The following is a 22,068-nucleotide window of genomic DNA, read 5'->3' as shown; positions in this document are numbered from 1 at the left end:
ACTGCTTCGAAGAAATAAGATTTTGAAATACAAATGAGGAAAATAAAAATGTAAACCTGGAATTACTATAAAAAAGAAATATCTAGAGATGACAGGGTTTTCTTGAGAAGTGTACGTTCCCAGGATTAGGGAGCTCATATAGGACAGGAAATACAATGATTAGTTGGGATTAAAACAAATGAAGTGTAATTTAATGAATTTCAGGATAAGCTTGAGTGGAATCCTAATGCTAACCTAGATAGACTATGCCTCTTCATTCCTTATCCAAGTTGTACTTAATATTTATTACTTTTTCTAAAGCAAAATAAATACATAGGTAAGCACAGCTGATTTTTAGGTTTTAAAAGCCCTGATAATTCAGCAGATGTTTTTTTTTTTTTTTTTTAACTATCTGCACAATGCTAAAACTGAGTCTGTATTACTTCATTCTCTGCTAACTGCTTCTTTGAAAGGCATTCGTTACTTCTATAACAAAAGTTAATATATGAATGCATTATGCTTATAAAATGTTTAGTTAACATATAATAGCACAATTTATTTTACCATTCCTCTGTAGTTGGGCACTTAGTTGGCTTCCAATGTTTTTCTTACTCAAAAAACATGTCATGAACATCTTTGTACATTATGCTTTGCTTAGATGTGTTAGTGTGTCTCTTGGATAATGGGGGATTGCTGTGTTGAAGGATATGCACACTAATAAGGTAACGTCCTGAGAGGTTATATCAATTTACAGTCCCATCAATAGTGCATGAGAGCATGCCGATTGTTAATAGTCTCACATAACGTATAACTGCGTCCTTAGTGTGAGGAAGAAAATGGGAAGCAAACTCTCTTCTCAAGCTTTAAAATCAAGAACACATAACATACGCATGTGAAAGAAACATCAGGTGGTGTATATCACAAAATGCAACTAGGAAGATCTATCCAAATATATGCTACGTGGCTTTTATAGTGTATTTAAAACATTGTGCCAATCAAAACTTTTGTAAATCAATTTATATGGATGGGTTTTTCATTTCCTTCAATCTTTCATGCATTGATTTATTTTGCTTAGTAGTGATCATGCTATATTATAGTTATTTTCTCCTTTCCTCTTTACATTGCAATCAATAATTTTCCATGTCACTATAAAGTTCTAACAAATATAATTAAAAATAGCTACATAATATCCTTTTAATGGGATGTATTTATCTATTTCCCTTAGATTGCCTTCAGATTTTCTTATCATTAGCAGAGCTACAATAAACATATTTGTGGCCCATTTTCCTCTACATTTAACACTATATTAATAAAATATAGACCCTAGATTGAAATTACTGAGTCAATAAGAATAAACATTTTAAGAGTTTGATAAATATGGCAAAATACTGTTTATAGAAAAATTGCACCAATGAATAAGTTATCTATTTCACCATACCTTTGCCTCATTGTTTTATTTTTTTATAACTTTTTAAAGTCTGCTAATTTGATGTTATGCTGTTTTAAATGTTTTTAATTTTTAGTGAGCATGAATATGATATATACCTGTTTTTTTTTGTTTTGTTTTGTTTTGTTTTTTGTCCACACAAAATTGTCTTTCAAATTAATTTCTCAACCTTGGGTATTTTTGGATAGTTCTTAGTTGTGGGGAGATGGCCTGTGTATTGTAGTTGCTTAGCAGCATCCCTGCCCTCTGTATACAAGATGCCTACAACATAACCACATTGTCCCCAGACATTGCTCATTATCCAATTAGAGACAAAAGCAGACTTTTTGAAGAATCCCATTTTTTAGCAAACTAATTTTAAATAATTGAGTAACCTACCTATGTAGTTGATCTGTTTTGGAAGTTTAGATGTTTGTGTCTAAAGTAAGAACTCTTCACTTATAAGTGTGGAATAACTGTAAGCAAGGACGTGTTAAAAAGTGAAGAGCTAACAGAGGCTCATTGAGGCCACTGGAAAGTGACATGATAGTGCCAAAGCTGAACAGACAGCTTAGGGAATTTAATTCCACTGCCCAAATTTGCTTTCCAAGTAGCTGGGATTATAATTTAAGTCTTTATCCCCCAGTCTCTAGGTCTTTTCATAATCCTACACTATAGCTCATGCCATCTCTGCTCTCCATTGCCATTCAGCTGGGCTCATCTCCTTCATGGGACTTTTTCAGAAAACCCACCTGAGTTACAATAATGGCAATCTATCCACTAGAATATGCCTTTATTTACTAACTAGAGGCCCGGTGCACAAATTCGTGCACAGGTGGGGTCCACTGGCCTGGCTGGAGATCAGGGCCATCTTTCTCAGTCCTGATCAGAGCCTGCCGGCTTGGGGGAAGGCTGCGGGAGGTTGGCTGTGAGAGCTCCTGTGTTGAGCGTCTGCCCCTTGGTGGTCAGTGTGCGGCATAGTGGCTGGTCGAGAACTGTTAGGAGGGTCACCTAAGACCATCAGAAAACACAGATATTTACATTACGGTTCACAACAATAGCAAAATTACAGTTATGAATTAGCAATGAAAATAATTTTATGGTTGGGGTCACCACAACATGAGAAACTGTATTAAAGGGTTGAGACATTAGGAATCTGAGAACTGGCCTAATCATTCCTCTTGATTAACCTTAAGAAGCAGCATAAGAAGAGCTTAAGTTAGAAGGTTAGCTCTGCCAGTGTGTGACCCTGGGCATATCCCCATCTGTAAAATGGTATTAACATTTTCTCCCTCATGGATTCCTAACAATAAAATGAGACAAGGTGCTGTGGAGTTGGACATGCTTGAGTAGAGTATGTGGAACATAGTTTTCTTCAATAAGGGCTAAGTGTTGGCTACTCAGACACTGGAAGTTTTTGAAAGTGATTTAGCACACTAAGTTCCACATTAGTAATTTATCTAAAATGATGACATAGGTAAAAATGTAAAACTATTTTTCAAAATACAGCTTTAAATTAAAAGGTTTTAGTCATTCGAAGCTTTGCCAGTTACCAGGCAGTTGTGAGTTAAATGCGAACAGTAGGACCCTGTTTTCGAAAGGAGTGTTGCCACACCTTCAGATTTACAAAATGTGGGAGGAAGCAAAAATGGCAAATGTAGTTCAAAGAAGATTAATTATTTTATATCTATCTCAGAGCAAAGCGCCTGACCGGAATATGTGCTAACCAGGGTAATCACCTTGCAATCTAATCAGGAAAGGATTTGGAGGTATTGTGAAGTCAGTCCAACCCTCATCTTGGGCCCAAGGCAGTGCTGGATTAAGTTTCAAAAAAAAAAAGAAGCATAAGAAGAGAACACTGTTATTACTGCAAAGCCGTAGTTAGGTCCTAGAAGGAATGCTTTTACATTATTAATCACCTCTGGACACATAGAATATTATTGCCTTGGAAAGGGGGCACAATGTCACCACAAAGCACGCATTCCACTAGATCTCAAGAAAATAAAATTTTGAGGAAAGGTGAAAACAAACAGATCTTGGCCCCACTTGGGAAAAATGCCTAAATAATTAGTTTGAAAACCAAGAAACCATAATGTGCTCATTACAAAAAGGGAAGACACATACCAGTGAGACACATACATGGTCCTTCTCTGCTAAGATTATTCAAATTAGACAGGAAGATAAAAGGAAATTCAATCTTCAGTTAAAAAAAAAAAAAAGTGTAGGCCAAGAGGACAATTCTTTTTCACAGAACACTAGTGATTCACATAAAAAACAATCCCCTAAGACAGGGAGAAGAAAGATTAGCCTAGCTTCTCAAGTAAGCCTGTCATTTAGCAATGTGGTTTGGATCCCTTCTTCCAAAGGCAAATACTTAAAAGATAACAGAGTTAGGTTTAAAAGTGAGACAGAGGTAGAACACTAATTGATAACTCAGAAATAACCTTAAGATTGCCATTTAAAACTTCCTATACTTTTTCATATTGATTTTTTTTAGACATAAATGTCTGGGTCAAATTCTAGGTGAGATTTCTGCATAAAACCAACTCATTAGCTTTGAAGATCTATCTCATTATTTTCTCATCACACTTATGAGAAAATAATAATGAAAATTAACTGATCTGAAAAAACCCCTCGACATTGTGTTCCAACTCATTGCTACCCATCTTCAGCGGGCAGACATCCTTACAATAATATCAGTGGTTTTGAGCAAATATAAAAATTTTAGCTGAACCCGAATTGGGGCTTTTAAGAATAAATATCACTAGAACACGTGATTCATTAATTCTCATAGTATGTGAAAGTTAAAATAGATTTTCTGATATTTGTAATATTCATGCCCCCTTTTAAACAAATATAATTTAGTAGCCTATTAAAAAAAAATCTTATGTTATCTTCCATCTAGTTCTAAGTCCCTGTGAAATGTCCATATATAAATATTTTTGTATGTCTAAGACACTTTAGACCTTATTGCCCAATATTGAGCTAGACCTCCTATTTACTTCCCAAGTGATTGTTAAATTACTTGTTAGATCTTTCTCTGTTTGCAAAATATTTTCCCCTTTGCTGTGGTCCTGTGTTAACCCTGTAGAGATGGGATGCTTATTTCCCACATTACAGATGAGGAAACTGAAGTTCAGAGGGAATGAAGGATATCATTCAGCAGCAAGTGAGCAAATACTAAGTCAGAGCTCAGTCCTGCTCATCTAGCTAGAACTCATGTTTTCCCCATTGCATGATGCTGGAGCCATCCGACAGTAGTGATCAGGAAAGATTTGTAGTAGAAATTATTAGAGAACTGAAGACGAGCTGTAAGACATTGAGGAAAAGTTTGTAAGATATCTCAAAAGCAATGGAAAAAAGCCAAATATGAGCAGGACAATTATCAACCAATGGTACCGATATTCCTATATACCTGGTTTCCAAAATGTTTCACATGCCATATGTCTTTTGACTATGACTATAACACATTGAGACAATGCTGATAGAATTAGTCCTGTCTTATAAATGAAAAAAAAAAAATTGAGGTCTCTACGCTTAGAATTGACAGCTGAAATTGGAACTTCTATTCCTAGTTCCTAGTTTTCTTCCATGTTAAGAGTGTTTTTTGTTTTGAAAATACAGCCTCTGGCCTTGCTGCCCAAGTGTTGCTGATGTCTGCAGAGCAATCTAAAAGTCTTTAATGCCTTGTTCATAGCATCTTACCGTGTAAGCTCTTACCGGTTTCTTATTGAGTAAAACTGACTTAGCAAGTCTCCAAATTTGTTGACGCTGTTGAATGTATGGACGCAGTTAAAAGCAGTTTGTCCGTCGATGATAATCAATGTTTAGGAACCAATGCACCCCACACAAACAGTAGGAAACACAAACAGTAGGAAAAGGCTTAAAGGGATCCCTGTCTGCTGTGTCCCTCCTCCATGTTTCGGGGACCTCTGGGTTGGTAACCTGACAGCCCTCCCAAAGCTCCTCACTTAAGGCTAACAGTTCTGAGTTGATTTACTCTGTTATTGCCAGGAATGAGCAATAATGGCTCCAGGAAGATGGCGGTGGGAGGGCTTGAGAATCCCCGACATTAGGTAGCACTGGAAAGACACAGGCAATGCCAAGTTATCCAACAGGCACACATTTGCAATCAGAAACCCTAAAGTAGGGGTGTCGAACTCAATCAGAGAAGGGGCCAAAATCTAAAATCCAGCCTAAATCGCGGGCCGAATGGTTTACTGAACAGTCATAAACTGACAATGTCATAAACTGACAGCGGAGTGCAGTGATGACAGCGCGGTGCGGGCCACATTGCAAGGCCTGGCGGGCTGGATTTGGCCCGCAGGCCGTGTGTTTGACACATGTGCCCTAAAGAGAAGCTGTTTTTTTTTCTATATATTTGAATCTTGTGTTGTTGTTTTTTTTAAAATATATTTTATTTTTTTACAGAGAGGAAGGGAGAGGGATAAAGAGTTAGAAACATTGATCAGCTGCCTCTTCCACCCCCTACCGGGGATGTGCCCGCAACCAAGGTACATGCCCTTGACTGGAATCAAACCCAGGACTCTTCAGTCCGAAGGCCAACGCTCTATCCACTGAGCCAAACCAGTTTTGGCAAATCTTGTGTTGTTTAGTTTAATGTTGAATCCATGTTGAAGTGCATTTAGAAAGGAGGCACCGAGACTGCTTCTGAGCTTGGGCTTCTAGAGGCCTTTCTAGCAATCTGGCCTTGGCCGAGGACATGAGGCACAGTTCTTAGCATGTCACAGAGGGGACATTGGGTGTGGTCTGCATGTATTTAATGCTTCTTTCAGCTGTTGTTAAGAAAAGCAGCCCTCCAACTATTCTCTGCCCATAGGTGATTAAAAATAGACAGGAAGGAGAGAGGGATCCAGTTGTACTTTGCAGGACATTGAAAAATGCACACGCTGCTAAATTGTGCAAGCCACGGGAACACTTCTCAGAGGTGCTCCACTCTGCAGAGGTTACTCATTTGCCTCCAAGCGCCATCCAAGGTGTTGACTTGATGCTTTAAGGGCCCCTCTCAGGTACTCTGGGTCTGGGTTATCTGGAGACACCAAACACTTATCTGAGCTCAGTAGCCACCACCCTGTTCCCAACTCCAAAGTGCAGGGCGCTGGAAGCTGGGTGTTTTTCTCATGGAAGGCTTTCACTTCTGGAATTTCCTGCCTGTCCTCATCCGCCAGAACCCCACCTTACTGACCTTCAGGGACTCATGAAAGACTTCTTTTCAAAATAACCTTTCCTGATGGCAAGAGACCTCAAGACTATAATATTTTATAAATGACAACTGAAGCCATCTATCACCGCTCGTGTTCTTCTGGGGGGGATGATTTAATTTTGGTGCTTGCTTCCTGCAGCAATTTCAAGCAGGGTACAGTGTGGAGACTAAACATACCCGTGAGTGTCTGCCCCTTAGTGATGAGTGAGCATGCCTACCTGGGTGTGCAAATATTTAGAATTCTGAAAATATTAAAAAAAAAAAAAAAAAAGGCCAGATTACCGCTCCTTCTCACCGTGTAGCTCAGGTGTGCGGGTGCCTGCCACTGCCCTGCATTCCGAGCTCTTTCCAGAAAGCTCTAGGATGGTGTGCGTGTGTATCTGTCAGATCTCAAGCCCACCCTGGAGAGCAGCGCTGGCTCGGGCTGGACGCTGAGATATTTTACTCTGGACCACTATGCCAAGACATTAACAGCTGCTGGGTTAATTATTGATGGAGTTAGTGTCAGTCATCTCCGAAGAAACCAAAAGAATAATATTTTAAAGTCATCTGGTAAAAAAAAAAAAAAAAAGAAAGAAAAAGAAAAAAAAATCTCTGCTAACACAGCTCTCTGTTGTCCTTTATGACTCTTGCACTTCTCCAGCCAAAGAAGTAATCTCAGCAAAGCGCTCTTCTGAAATTATTTTTCCTCTTCCCTGAAATATTTTCTTTCCAAGCACTCTCTCTCCCTCTCAGAACTCAGCACCTGGCTGTGTGCTTTGTACGGCGTTCAGAAGATGCCCTACATCAGGGTAGCCGATGACACGTTTTCGTTTTTTGGAAAACTTAAATAAACGCGGAAGAGAAATCCGGAGAGCAGGAGCCCCCCACCCATGCATCCTTCAGATCCTCGGCGAGGCGGGGATGCCTCCCGCGCCCTGGGCCTGCCCGGCTCCGCTATTCCGTGCGGTCCTGCAGCCCGGAGCCCGCTGAAGAGGAAAAACACACAGCGGGGCTGAGGCTCTCCGAGGAGAGAGTTTCACTTGCCTAACATTTGAAAGATCCGCCCCACCGCGCCGCCGCCTGGCACCCGGGCTTGGAGACCGCCGCCTTTGCCAAGAATTTTATCTGAGCCCCGAGTCCCGAGGAAGCCGGAGCCCGCGGGGACCCCGGCGGGGCGCGCAGCGGGAAAGGCGGGCTTGGGAGGCGGCGATGCTGCGGGAGGCTCTGCAGTGTCCACCGGCCCCCGAGCGCTCCCGCCTCGCTCGCCATCGCGGGGGAGCCTCCCGAGCCCCGCGCTGACACCCCGTGGCCGGCTTCGGGAGGGGCGTCGGCGGGTGTCCTCCCCCCCATCCGCCCCACGGGGCCCCCGGCCGGGCGCAGCGCACACCCCGCCCCGGGCGCGCCCTCCGCCGCGGGCTCACGCCCCTCACCTGGGCGAGGCCGGGCGCGCAGGCGCTCAGCGCGGGGGCCGCGGCCGGCGCCTCTGCCCGGCGCCTCCCGCAGGAGTTGGGCTGTTGGGACCGTGCCGCCGCCCCTGCTGTCGCCGCCGCCGCCCCCGCCACCGCCCCGGCCCCGCAGATCGCGGGAAAGCGTCAGCGCCCAGCCCCGGAGCAGCCCGGCGGACCGCCGCAGCCGCCAGCGCGAGCTCAGCGCCCGGCGGGGCGACCCTGGACCCGCGCCCGCGGCCCCCTCCGAGGTGAGTCCGGGCGCCCGCGCCCCCCGCCGCCCCGCGCCCCCCGCCGCCCCGCGCCCCCCACCCGCCCCGCACCTGGGCGCCGCCGGGGATGGCGCGCAGCCCCCTCTCCGCGGAGTTCCCACTCCGGCCCGCGGTCCCACTTGTGGAGGAGGCTGCCCGGCGGCCGCTGGCCGGGCTGCGGGGGGTGAGGCACCCGGAGCCCCCGGAGTTGGGAGAGGGTCCGGGAAGCCTGAGGAGGAGAGGAGGCATCCCCCGTGCGGGCTCCCGGGCTCGGAGGGGAGGATGGAGACGGGAGGAGGCAGGGCCAGTGCCCTCCGTGGTGAGCCGCAGTGCCCCCGCCGCCCGGGCTGGGAAGTTTGGGGCTGGCATCTCCTCCCTCTTCATTCTGAGGATAAATGGGTCTTGGGGGGAAGGATGGTGGGAGGAAGGGAGCAGTGGAAGAACCTGGGGTCCCAAGAGAGCTCTGCGGCTGGTTGAAGGTGAAACGGGGTGGTGGACTGGTGGGGTGGTGGTTGGGGGGGGGGGGGTGGTGCGGGGTGAGAGACAGTAAAAGGTCCCAAAGTTTGCGGCTTGCTGGGATCCCTGAGCGGGGTCTGGGCTGCAGGGCGCCGGGGGAAGGTGTCCGCGCAGACTGGGAGCACCCTGTGGGGCTGCGGAAGGGACGAGGAGCAGGGGAGGGGAGGACCATCTGTTTGGACACTGTTCTTTGCGGGGGCCGGTGGGGAGAGCTGGCAGGACCACGCTTTCCGGAACGCTTTCCCAGGCTCCGGAGGACAAACGTTTCCTATGGTGAACCTGGATGGGGGAGTGTTAGGATTCTTCAAGGAAAATAAATTGCCACCAAGCCCTCAGCCCCCACCTGGGTACGAAAGAAACAGAATTTTGGAAGGCTCTCAAGTTCATGGCGTTAGCCAATGTCGTTTTCACGCAGAGGTGTGGCTTGCAGGTCTTTCTGGTTTTGCTTTGCTCAGGAGCACCACACCAGGATGAATGAATGCAAACTTTGTTAAGATGTAGCAAAAGATGCTCAGAAAGAACAAATAAAAACATTTGCTTCAAGGAGCCCAGCCTGAAGCTTGGACACTGGCAGCTTCAGAACAATGCGTGAAGCAGTAGGAAATGCACTTATCAAATTAAAAAAAGAGGCTTTTCATAAAGTCAATAAGCTACATCTTAGATAAAGTTCAAGGTTTTGGCTTGAAAGAATTTCCTGGGCCTGGTTTCACTGCTTTTCACGGTCCTTTCATCTTATTTTGATGCCATATGTGCAGTGAGTATGCACCACCCCTTCCCTCTATTAGATAAATGCCCCGAGAACAGCAAACACTGCATTGCAAGTTCTGTTGTTGCTTGAGGGTTTTAAGGTGGAAAATGCTTATTTGGTCCAAGTGTGGGTTGTAGTTCAGATTCTATATTCCCATAAGTCAAATATTGGTAGATTTATAATTTACGTTCATCCTCATTTCCAAAGTGATTGGAGGAAGCTTGGAACGAAAACCACAAACCAAAGAGCTATTCTTGTGGCTCTCCTTGACCTCTCTTGGGTTTGTAGTAAAATTCTTTTGAGAAGGTGAATCCTCCTAACAAAGGGAAAACTACCTCTCTGGGATCATCCTGGTGATATAAATACTTTTCAGTATCATTCCTTACACAATTTGTTTGCATTCTATTATTTTACATTACCTAAGAAATCACCTTTTTATAGATTATTGCCACTAAATAACCACTATAGGAGCAAAAATTTGAACTTGACCGCACTTGACCAATAAACAGATTCCCAGAGTAAAAATAGAACTGTGAACTTAGTGCATCCTTCTTTTTAAAAATTTTCAATTATTTAATTTCTTTTTTTTAAAAACCCCACCACATTCAATCTCTTAAGCATCTTCCCCATCACATAGTTAGTTAATTAAATTTTTTTTTTATTAAATGTATTAGGGTGATATTGTTTAACAGGATCATATAGGTTTCAAGTGTACATTTCTATGATATAAGATCTGTATATTGCACTGTGTGTCTCCCGAGGCCCGCCCCCCGCCCCCCAATGTATCCTTGAACTGAAGGAGAAAGGGAAAACAAGAGTGGTGTCTTCTCTACAGTCAAACCAGAGAAGGAACTGTTATTAGTACTTGTCACCAAATATATAGACAATTAGTAAGACCTGAGAGCAGTTGGAGGAAACCTATACGAAGTTTAACTATTATATGAGGGTCTATCAAAGTATATCAAGTGTTCTCAGAATCTTTTTTCTTAGGCTAGTGACCTGGCTTAGACAGAAAATCAAAATCCTGCAGAACAAACACAACTCTCCAAGGGGAGATGTCTCTATGGAACAATGCTGTGTGGAGATTCTCTGATTAAACCCTTGAACTGGGCACCTCCCACCCTTTAGATTTGTTTCTGAATTTGAAGATATTTTTGCTTGATTTTTAGCAACAATTAATACTAAAAATACAAGCAATTGTTTTGCTTCTCATAGGTGTGACTTCTTTGCCAACACCTGGAACAGAAGGAAAGGGCAAAATTGATTGTCTCCTGTTTCTATAAGATCCCGTGTCTTCAAAGATTTAAAGAACAATGATCGTTTGTCCCACTTTCCCACTGCTTTTCATGTGCTTCGAGGACTTCATGGTGACAGCCCCCCTCCGCCAAATCCACCATTTCACTATGTCTATTTTGTCACCTCCCCTGCTCCTGTCTCTGTTCCCCATGGGTCTCAATGTGGTCTTTTTAGCCTGCCTTTTCTTTTTCACTTTTCTTAGTACTGTATAATTCTCTTGATCCCCTTTGTTTTATAGATGATCTCCTTTTTGCTTTTGGTTCTGTGGTGTCCTTTTATTAGTGCTAGATTGTTTTTCTAAAGTAACCTCTTTATCTCTACTTTCCCTCCTAAATTTCATGTTGACATTTTGAACTATCTACGAGATGGCTTTTATATTACTCTCAAATGCTTCAAATATAACAGATCTAAAGTCTAATCAACATCTTTCTCCTTCCATGGACAGGGGTGATTGCTAATTTCTGTCACCCAGAGCCTTCTCAGTATCTTTGCTTTCCACATACAATACACAGGCAAATCCCAGAGACTCCATTTCCATGATGCTTCATGATGTTCTCCAGTCTTTTTATTCCCTTGGTGATGGTGATGGTGATGGCTTTGTTCAGACTCTTCTTATCTCTTTTTAGAGACCACCATGATGTTTTCCTGACGAGTTTCCCATCTCCTGTCTCTCTCATTTCCAGGCCATTTACACAATTTACACTTGGTTTGCAGAAGAAGCTTCTTGAAGCAGAGCTCACCTCAGTCACTGTCTAATGAACTTTCCTCCAGTGCCCAACCAAATGCCACATACTCATCTTCCCTGATGTTTAAGACCTTTTGCAGTCAGTCCAGACCCACAGTAGCTCCACAGTTTTTACTTTGATCTCATAGATTCATTAACTCATTTGTTAATTTATTCAATGGACATCTGAGTGCCCGCTACAAGCCAGGCACAGCTCTAGGTAATCATTTTAGAAGCACCTAAGTATTGGTACAGTGACATGTTTCAAATTTTATTTGTCAATGGTGGAATCCTCTGTTAAAATATGATCTTATCTTTTCGGCCAGCATGGCTCAGTAGTTGAGCGTTGACCTATGTACCAGGAGGTCACATGTCCAGGTTGTGGGCTCAGTCCCCAGTTGGAGGGTGTGCAGAAGGCACCAGCCACTGATTCTTTCTCATCATTGATGTTTCTGTCTCTCCTTCCCTCTCTGTTCCTTTCTGAAATCAATACAAGTTAAAAAAAAAAAATCTTGTGTCGTTAAAATGGGGCCCCAGCCATCTCATCAGCCTCCCCGCCCTACCCTTACGGATGATTAGAGGAAACCTATTAGTAGTCTCTGAGGCGCCATCACAGACTCCTGAGTCTGCTTGAAACAATTCAAAAAACACTGCTCTAGGCGGAAGGCAATGTTCCTTTAACACCCAGCAGGCCTGTGAGTTCTGCATCTTTGCTTGTGCTGTTCCCTTGGCCAGAAACAGGGCCTCCCACTTTCCCATAACCATTCCTGCCCGACAGAGTCAGTGCAATTGCTGTACACTTTCTATCTCATTTGGAATTCAGTGTTTGCTCCTCCAAACCATTTTGCTTGACTTCCTCTTGGAGCACATCATGGTCTTCCTCATCTATATGTGCTTTCTGCATTCTCCCCTAAAGGAACTATGCCAACCACACCTGACCTCAAGCATCTGTTACCAAAAAGACCCAGCTCTGGGCCTGACATATCGTGGGGGACAGTAACAAATAATTTAATTAGATTGACTTCTACTTAGTTCTCTAGTTCCCATCTCTGCCTGCAATTGCTCTTTGTTTTAATTCCTCATTTTGGTTCGTATAGTAGAGCCAGGGCTTCTTAAAATTGTTTATGCATCTTAATCACGAGGGGATCTTATTGAAATGCAGACCTTGGTTCAGAAGGTTAGGGATGAAGCACCCGGATGCTGCATTTCTAACAAGTTTCCAGGTGATGTTGTCATAGCTGATCCAACAACTCCACTTTGAATGGCAATGGTAGTAGATGCTACTTCCCAGGTTTGGGAGTTTCTGGCAGCCCCCACCTCTTTTTGGTGATTTTTCTCCAGTCCGTGTTTGCTTTGATATTATTTCTATTTTGAAAGGACTTTAGGCTTCAGCATGCTTCCCAAGACTGAATGGAAAGCATGGCGATTCTCTTGTATTTTCCCCTTGCGTTGCTGTTACTAAGGCATTGCAATGGCCGGTTCTCGCTATTGTTCTCTGGCCCGTTTATTGCTTTATTACATATCTCTCCTCATTGACCTGTCAGTCAATTTCAGATTGTGGCTGTTCTCCTTTCTCATCCTGTTATGATCTTTTCTTTCTTTTGCTCTCTCTGGTTTTTTACATTCTCTTCAGATGCCTTGGCTGATTCCTTGCCCCAACTGTTTGCCTGCTGCTTCCAAAACTTTGCTGTGAAAGGAGCAGTGAAATTGGGCGCAGGAGAAGCCAGCTTCCCTTCTGCCTTTCCTGCTGCTGGGGGACCCTGGGCAAAGCTGCTTCTCTCCAGGGCTCCTCACTTGTGGCTGGAGGGTGTGGATTGCATCTCCTGGGTCTGCTTCAGCACTGAGATGCCAGGTGGGATCTTCATGTGGGGCAGAAAGGGCAGACTGGGAAGGAAACAAGCATGGCCTGGTGATGTAGGTGTGGATGGATGCCCTCATCTAGTGTTTCTGTTCCAGATAAACAATTGGGGCTTTGGTTGTTCTGCCACTACTTGGAGAAAGACTCATATTAAAAAACAACAACAACAACAAAAAGCACCATCCTTGGCACTTGTTAATACAATTGCTTTCAACCCTAGATTCACACTAAAATTCTCTCAGGAGCTTAAAAAAAAATAGTGATATTCTTTGCTCATCTCGAGGGAATGATTTATCAGTATTTTTTAAATCTCCCCAAATGATTCTAATTTCCAGCCCGGGTAGAGGACTATAGCATCTGGTCTGTAAAGAGAGTATGGACTGGTGGTTAGGAACATAGCATGTGTTGAGTCAAACCCTGGCTTTGCTCCTTACCAGCTTTGAGAGCTTAGGGAGGTTACTTAACTTCTTTGGGCCTCGATTTCTTGATATGTGAAATGGGTTGACTTGGTTATAAGGAATTGGTAAGATCCAGCAGAAGGGTGCTATGTACATCTGGTTGTTTAAGAGAGAATAGTGGTTGTTTTTCATGATAATCACAGTATTACAATTTATATCCCTCAATTATGTAAGGGTCATCTTGTCTTAGTCCAGTTAACACTCTCATCACCCCCTGTTCACCTTTAACATATTTAGCATAGTATAATCAGTTTGAAAATAAATTTATGAGCTTTTTTTTTTTGCAAGTTAGTGACAAAATACAGAAGGTGGGTATATTAATGAAAAGCAATCATCCTTATGGTTTTGATCCATTTGGTGCCGCATCAACTCTATGATCTCATAAATAGCAGAGATGGATTAAAATACTTATAAACTGACATAAGAAGATGACCAGGCTTTTATATCCACTTCATGAAAAATAACTAGCTCTTTAATAAAGACAGTTCTGTCACCAACAAATAGAAAGGCTTGAAATTCATGGGTCTAAGAGAGCATTTTATTTTGGAAATAAATATGAATGTGCTACACGTTTGCATTTTTACTTTATAACGGGAGATGGAGTTTTTGTTTTTTTTAAAAAAGCACACACACAGAGATATTCTGTGCTATGCAGACTAAAACTAATCAACTCTTCTCTTTTTGGCTGAGATTCTGGAATAGCCATTATGCTATTATGGTATCCTTATATCAGCAATGCAAAGATTGAATAAATGGACATAAGCAATATTAACTGAAGGCCCACATTCCTTTTTTATGTATGCATCTGAAAATAAATAACAAGAGTGCTTATTAATTTCTCTAGGCCTGGCATGAATATCAGTAGTTGTTATGCTGATGTCCTTTACATGTGAAAGGACTGCAGATGGATCCAGTTCGCCTCCTTTTCTCTTGGAATAAAATGTTTCATTTCATTTCTGCATTATTTACTCCGTTCAATTAAATCCTAACTAGTTTATTTTTCCATATTGCGATGTGTTCTTTTTAGCAACACAATTAAGAAGATGTTATGAACTTTTAAAAAGAACTTTTGAGCTACACTAAGAAGAGGCCCATTGTGAGAGTTAATTTGCCAATTCTTTTAAATCTTAGCTTTAATATACTCATGTTAAATTGTGTAAAATTCCACAGAGATCTGTGATATTTGATGTTCATTAGTTAGAGAGGTCAGTCTGATTGTTACTCTATTACATAAGGTTTTCAGAGTCTAGAGGCCTGGAATCTTGGTCAGTTCATCTCAGGCTTAATAGGTTGTTATCTCTCTGAAATACTACTTAGGAATATAGAAATGACTACTATGCAGTAAAATAAAATCATTGTTGTTAGTATTAAAAGGGATCTTTATGCAAAATCCTTATTGATAAATTAGAAAAATAAGATTCAGAGAATTTATAATATTTAAATTTGAGCCTAGGCAGATTAAACATTACAAGTAAGGGGTAGAAAAATTCTAGTGATGCCGAAACCGGTTTGGCTCAATGGATAGAGCGTCAGCTTGGGGGCTGAAAGGTCCCGGGTTCGATTCCGGTCAAGGGCATGTACCTTGGTTGCGGGCATATCCCCAGTGGGGGGTGTGCAAGAGGCAGCTGATCGATGACTCTCTCTCATCGATGTTTCTAACTCTCTATCTCTCTCCCTTCCTCTCTGTACAAAATCAATAAAATATATTAAAAAAAATTCTAGTGATATTAAAACTAGAATTTAAAGTTCACATAGAAATTGAGTGAACTCACTGGGTGATGTCCTTAGATTTAATACTTTTTAAGAATTGATTAGAGAGAGAGATAGATAGATAGAGAGAGAGAGAGAGAGAAAGAAAGAGAGAGAGAGAGACATCAATTTGTTGTTTCATTTATTTACACTTTAATTGGTTGATTCTTGTATGTGCTCTAACTGTGGATTGAACCTGCAACCATGGTGTATCTGGATGATGCTCTAACCAGCTGAGATATCTGGCCAGGACCTAGATTTGATACTTTAGATATGGAAAAACTTTTCCTTATAAAATTGGGAGAGGTATTACCTATATGTTATGAAAAATATAATGCTGAGAATAAGAATACAAAATATAAAATGTCATTGTTTATGTATAAATGTTACCAGTGATGTCAGCTCTCGGTTCTCGAGTTCAGCAAAGAAAGAATTCAGAGCTAAGAACTCTAGTGCAAGAGGAAGTTTATTTAGCATGCAAAGCAGAAGTACACTTAAAGAGAAGATCCCAGTGGGCTGCTTTGGGCCTTTTAGAAAGAGTGTCACGAGGCAGAAGAAGCGAGCCAGCTGGGCTGCATGGGCTCAGGAAACAACTTACAGAGGCAAAAGAAGGGCTCTTGGAGACAGGTTCAGGGAATTAGCCCGGGACAAGCTGCCACTGTCCACTGTTCCCCTGGTTGCAAGTCTCATGGGACTCTTGGAGCTTAGGAGAAAGAAAACAAAGATACACACCTGAAGAAAGAAAGTGTGGGCATGTTAGAGAGAGAGCCTATACTGGGTCCTTGGTCTTAAGAGTTTTTATATGTTTTCTAAAGGCAGAAATTTTAGAAGAGATCTCAGGGGAGGATAATTCATCAGCTATCCAGGTGTGTCCTTTAATATGCCAGTTCATCAGTGTTGTGGTCTCTACTGATTGGTTGACACTAGAGGCTCATTGATCATTGCATCTGATTCTGATGTCAGCCATGGCAGCATCACTTTGTCTGGTTTTGTTGATTTTCTGGACTTGGAGCCTAAACAACAGCTGAGGCCTAGATGTTATCTCTAGTTTGACCAAAACTCTGTATCTGTGATCAACAGACTGAGGATTTGTTCTTAAGATTATTTGATGCTGATCAGAACCTCACTGTCCCAAGGGCTTAATGCTTAAGGGAGTGGTTGTGCAAGGGAGAAGAAGGCAGATGAGGCCAGTTTAAATAAGCTGTCTGTCTCAGTATCCCCATTCCACTTGCCAAGGAATTTTCCTAACTTCTTAATATCCTGCCACACTAATTTACTTGTTTACAAATCCAGGCATTTTGATTTTATATATATGAAATATTTTTACTTAAATAAATTGGTCATCGCACATAGTCTTAAATAACATCTGGGAATGCTGATGATAAAACACATCTCTCTCTGCATGAGTTGTATTAATGTAGGTGGAATTAGTATAGCCCAGTGGTCGGCAAACTGTGGCTCTTGAGCCACATGCAGTTTGCAGCTTTGTTGACTAATGAGTTTGCCGACCACAGGTATAGCCTAATGGTTGAATTCAGGCTCTGGAGTTGGACTTCATGGATGCAAATTCTACTTCTTCCATTTATTGCTGTGTGACTTCAATCAAGTGACTCAAACTCTCTGTGTCTTAGCTTCCCAGTACGAGTGAATTTTTCGTGGGATTATTGTCAAGTAACATGAGATAATACACATAACACAGTTAACCAAGTTCTTGGTACCTACAGTACTCATAAAATAGCCATGAGTAGACATTATGTAGTTTAATAATTGATATCTGTTACCTTCTAGGGACACTGATTTCTTTGCCAAGAGGACGTTTGCAACTCAGATTTTTTAGCCTTCAGTTTGAAACTTTCTTTGTATTTTTTATTATGTTTTTCTCATCTATTTTTCCTTGTTTACTTTAAGAGAACAATGAGACAAAAGGGAGAATAGAGGTGTGGAATTGTAAGCACTGCAAGGACTCTTAAAAATTTGCAATCATGTGAAACACTGACAAATTTTTAATAACAAAACAAATAACCTGGGCTCTAAGATTTTTGGAAAGACCAAGTGGTCTTTAAAAGTAACTTAAAAAAATGTAGCTTCTGCATGAATGTGCTTCATGAACTTGGTAGGCATGTTTAAATCTGGGAAGTTTGAAAATGACCCATATCAGAGAGTGACTCAGGTATAGGAGCCAGCTTATGTAACTATGGTGTGTGTAACCAGGGTGGGCTCATTCAAGACAGTCTCTTCTTAGGCACCGGAATTGCAATCGGATAATTACTTGAATCCTCCTGGGTTCAAAGAGATTATTTTAATACTTGTAGTGGGTTTTCTAAGTTAGAATTTAGACAAAAATAATTAGCAAGAAAAAAGCATAAGTTGTGCAGAATCATTGAAGACTTTAAGTCCATATATACTATAGTCTGAATCATCAATCCCACTTCCACAGGAATAAAGTCATCCCTACACAGAATGTGGAAGCTGAAGTGAACAAAGTCTTGTTCCTTTAAAAATATGTTTTTACTTATTTCAGAGAGGAAGGGAGGGGGAAAAAGAGATAGAAACATCAATGATGAGAATCATTGATCCCTTGACTCTGGCATGCCCTCTACTGGGGATTGAGCTCACAATTCAGGCATATGCCCTGATAGGGAATCAAACCCTGACTTCCTAGTCCATAGGTCCTCAACCATTGAGCCATACTGGTTGGGCTTGCTCCTTTTTTGCTATAGCCTTCTCCTTGTGTCTCATCCATGTAGTCACGAGGGTGGCTCTACAAATGTTTCTAGTGATGCTTGAACTTCCTAGATTATCTAAGAGAATTCCTGGGGAGCTTACAAAAATAAATGCAGTTTCCTGGAATTCACCCTTAAAATTTCTGACTAGCCAGGTCAAAGTTAGGACCCAGGAATTTAAACATTTTATCTAAATACTTTATAATTATCTCAGTGGATTCACAGACCACACTCAGAAATGAGTGTTCATTCTCTAAATTAGCACTAGCTCTCAACCTTGGGATACGTATCAGAATTACTGTGGTTCCGTCATAGAAGACCAGTAAAAGATCTCAGGCTCAGTTCTTTCATGTTGAAAAACCACAGGACATTCCTTCCTTTAGCTGCTCAGAGTCACCCTGTGGAGCCTGTCCAGTGTGAATTCTAATGAACCAGACCACTTTTTCACTGACGTCCCCCTGGCCTTTGCCCACAGGATTTAGTCCACCATGGTTGTCCGTGGCAATGTGGGCTACCTGCCATCTCCCTCAGCATCCCTGTGACCTCAGATTCCAGGGCCCAAATCTAACCCTACAAAATCTAAAGGGAAGTGCTGGGAGGTAAAGTATTGGAGCCAGAATTCTTCCCTGGCTCCCCAGCTGATGATGGTCTCTCAGTGACGTTCTCTAGCCAGTGCTGTGTGGAGCATTGCCTTTGCCTACATGTCTCATAGCTTCAGACAACCCCAGTGATTCTGGTAACCACATGGATGGCAGTGCCCATATGGGTGGTTCAGAGACCACCATGGCTACTGAATGTCAGCAGTGTCTCTTCCCTCTCACATCTCCAGGCTTCTTCATTCTCTGCATCCTGAGAACAGCCATTTCTCCTGTCCTTGTGGTTTTATGGTGAGAGACACGGGCTCCTTTCTCTCTGGCCTCTTTCTGTTGTCCCTTCACAGCTGCTAACTAGAGACTCTAAGGACCATGCCAAATGGACAGATGTGATGGCTCATATTCAAACTGCTGCTGTCCTGGCAGCGAGACCCCATTTAAGTCCTTTCAAATCCCTGAAGAATTTCTTGCCTCCCTGTATATAGCTTACATAAGCAAGGTTTATATTTGTCAAGAATTTCACAAGTTCCCAGATCTGTTGTCTTCCTCTTGTACTGCATTGGAAAACGAACAGTACAATGTGCTCTTGGCTCGCATGGGAAAAAGGCAACCTGATCTTTGGAAATATTTGATTTCTTGAAATTGTGTTTCTGAATTATCAAGAATTGTAGCAAGAACAGTTGTTTACTGTGTATGTGTAACAATTCTGAGTCTCCAGAGTATGTACTTCAATGGACCCATTTTAAAAACACAAATTATGCAATGTTTCAATGAAGCTACATAAAATAATGATAAATATGCCATTAAAAGTGATTAAGTATTATATTGTGAATACTCTATTGTAGTTAATTTCAAAATCTAGCAATACCATTCTCTCTTGTTAAAGAACCCTTTGTTATCGAGAAAACCTCAGAAAGTGACTGAGGGTAAGGTGGCATAAAAGTTGACAGTTTAGTATCTCCTCATTGCAAGGTCATGTTATGACAGAATTCTACATTCAGCCTGACTCAGCCCTCCTCAATGTCAACTCCTTTTCTCAACTATAAGGAAAGCTCACTGTAACTGAAGGGAGCAGGGGTGGGTGAAGATAGGTGATTGGCAAAAAGGTATACCTACCTTCTCTGGCTGGTATTTCTCAGTGGGTTGGACCACCCAAAGGTTACAGGTTCAATTCTTGGTCAGGGCACATACCTAGGTTCTGGGTTTGATTTCTAGTCAGACCAGGCACAGGAGGCAACCAATTGATGTTTCTCTCCTATATGCATAATTCACTCTCACATTCTCTCTCCAATTCCCTCTTTTTTAAAATCAATGGAAATATCCTCAGATGAGGATAAAAAAAAAAGGTATTCCTATTTGAAGTCTTGTCACCAATCAAATTAAATGTGAGAGTGAATTATGCATATAGGAGATCTACAGGAGATAGCAATGTCAGACCTTATGGATCTTCTCAAAACAAAATTACTGGTCACATGGCAAGTTTTTAAAACATTAGGGAATAGTTTAAAAGGCAGCCTCTGAACTATTAGCATCAGAGGGCTAGTAATGGTGCTTGTTTGAGAGGCCTTCCACAGGACGGATTTGCAGTAGCTGTGCTGAATTGGGTAGGTTGTAGCACTTCAAAATCCTCTCAGTCTAGCCCACTTGCTTGTGTCTGTTATTCTGACCATGAGAAAGTGTGCACTAGGGGCATGATTTCAGCACTGGAAGACGCCACTATAAGTGGTCCAGAATGAAGAAAGACACAAGCTTCTGACCCCCATGCTGTCCTTTCCTAACCACCTCTAGCAACAGAACAAGGCACTTGTCTCACCAACTAGTACCAGATGAGATGGCTTTGAACAGACATGGCAGCTGCCTGTAAGGACATGAAGGGATAACATGTGGACAAAGAAGTAGATTCACCTTTCTCAAGTTCCAACAGGCATGACCAGACTCAGTGGGTTGGACCTTAGGGAGGCAGATTTCAACTAGATACAAGAGAGAGCTTTCTAATGATTCCGAGCATCCAGCAATGGCCTTGAAGTTTCATGCTTGCTCCAAGTGCTAGTATGTGACATATACGAGGATCAGCCACCAGAAACAAGACAGAAGGAATTCCAACGTTGAGTAGAAGCGCATCTTGGCTGATCATTACAATCTGTTCCCTTCTTAGCATTATTGATAAAGTAATTTGAGGAGTGGCAGTAGAAAGGGGAGACATAAAAAAATAGGTAATTTTCTCTTAAGAAAATCCATAAGGTCTGATATTGCTATCTCCTATATTATCTCCTAGGGAGGCATTCTGCTCCTACATGTACAATGGCCAAAAGGGCAAAACATTTCAGTGATTGGGAATATATTTATTTTAACAGTAGAGGCCCAGAGCACGAAATTTGTGCACGGAGGGGCAGGGTCCCTCAGCCCAGCCTGCACTCTCTCACAATCTGGGACCCCTTGGGGGATGTCCAAATGCCAGTTTAGGCCTGATTCTGGGATTGAGCCTAAACTGGCAGTCAGATATTATTCTTGCAATCCAAGACTGCTGACTCCTGCCTGACTGCCTCATCGCCCCTAACCACTCCCCTGCCTTCCTGATCACCCCTAACCACTCTGCCTGCCTTCTGATCTTCCCTAACTGCTCACCTGCCTGCCTGATCACCCCTAACTGCCTCTGCCTTGGCCCCCACCACTGTGGCTTAATCCAGAAGGTCATCTGGAATATCCAGTCTAATTAGCATATTATGCTTTTATTATTATAGATTTACACAAAATGTTTTGGAGGAGACACTAGAAATAGGAGTGATCTATCTTAATCCTATATAATAAAAGGCTAATATGCAAATTGTCCCCTCCAGAGTTTGACCAGGAGTTCGATTGCTTGCTATGAGGTGCTCTGATCACCAGAGGGCAGCATGGAACATGGCAGGTGACCAGCGGCGGCAGCGGGACACTGAGGGAGCCAGGGAAGGAGGAGGCGGGGAGGGGGGAAACTTGATGGGCCATGATCGCTGGCCAGGCTTAGAGACCCCACCCATGCACCAATTTCATGCACCAGCCTCTAGTACTGTATAATATACCACACACAGATTAAGATTCCTTTGTTTGAAAAAGCTG

At 42.4% G+C, this 22,068-nt stretch overlaps 1 protein-coding gene across 3 annotated transcripts in view; it reads left to right on the top strand.

Moving 5' to 3' along the window:
• Positions 1 to 8,056: 8,056 nt before the first annotated feature.
• Positions 8,057 to 22,068, top strand: part of ZNF385B (zinc finger protein 385B) — a 342,481-nt gene continuing 328,469 nt past the window's right edge. For 2 of the 3 annotated variants that reach the window (XM_084892609.1, XM_084892607.1), the window contains exon 1: positions 8,065 to 8,307. The gene's annotated coding sequence lies outside the window, so the exon portion shown is untranslated. Of the gene's footprint in view, positions 8,308 to 22,068 lie in introns of all 3 variants that reach the window. The other variant, XM_084892614.1, reaches the window with a different exon arrangement.

The sequence above is a fragment of the Pipistrellus hanaki genome, assembly GCF_964339955.1.
Source record: "Pipistrellus hanaki genome assembly, chromosome: 8".
Taxonomy (NCBI): Eukaryota; Metazoa; Chordata; class Mammalia; order Chiroptera; family Vespertilionidae; genus Pipistrellus; species Pipistrellus hanaki.
Note: the sequence above shows the minus strand (reverse complement) of the source record. Positions and strands in the feature narration are given on the sequence as shown.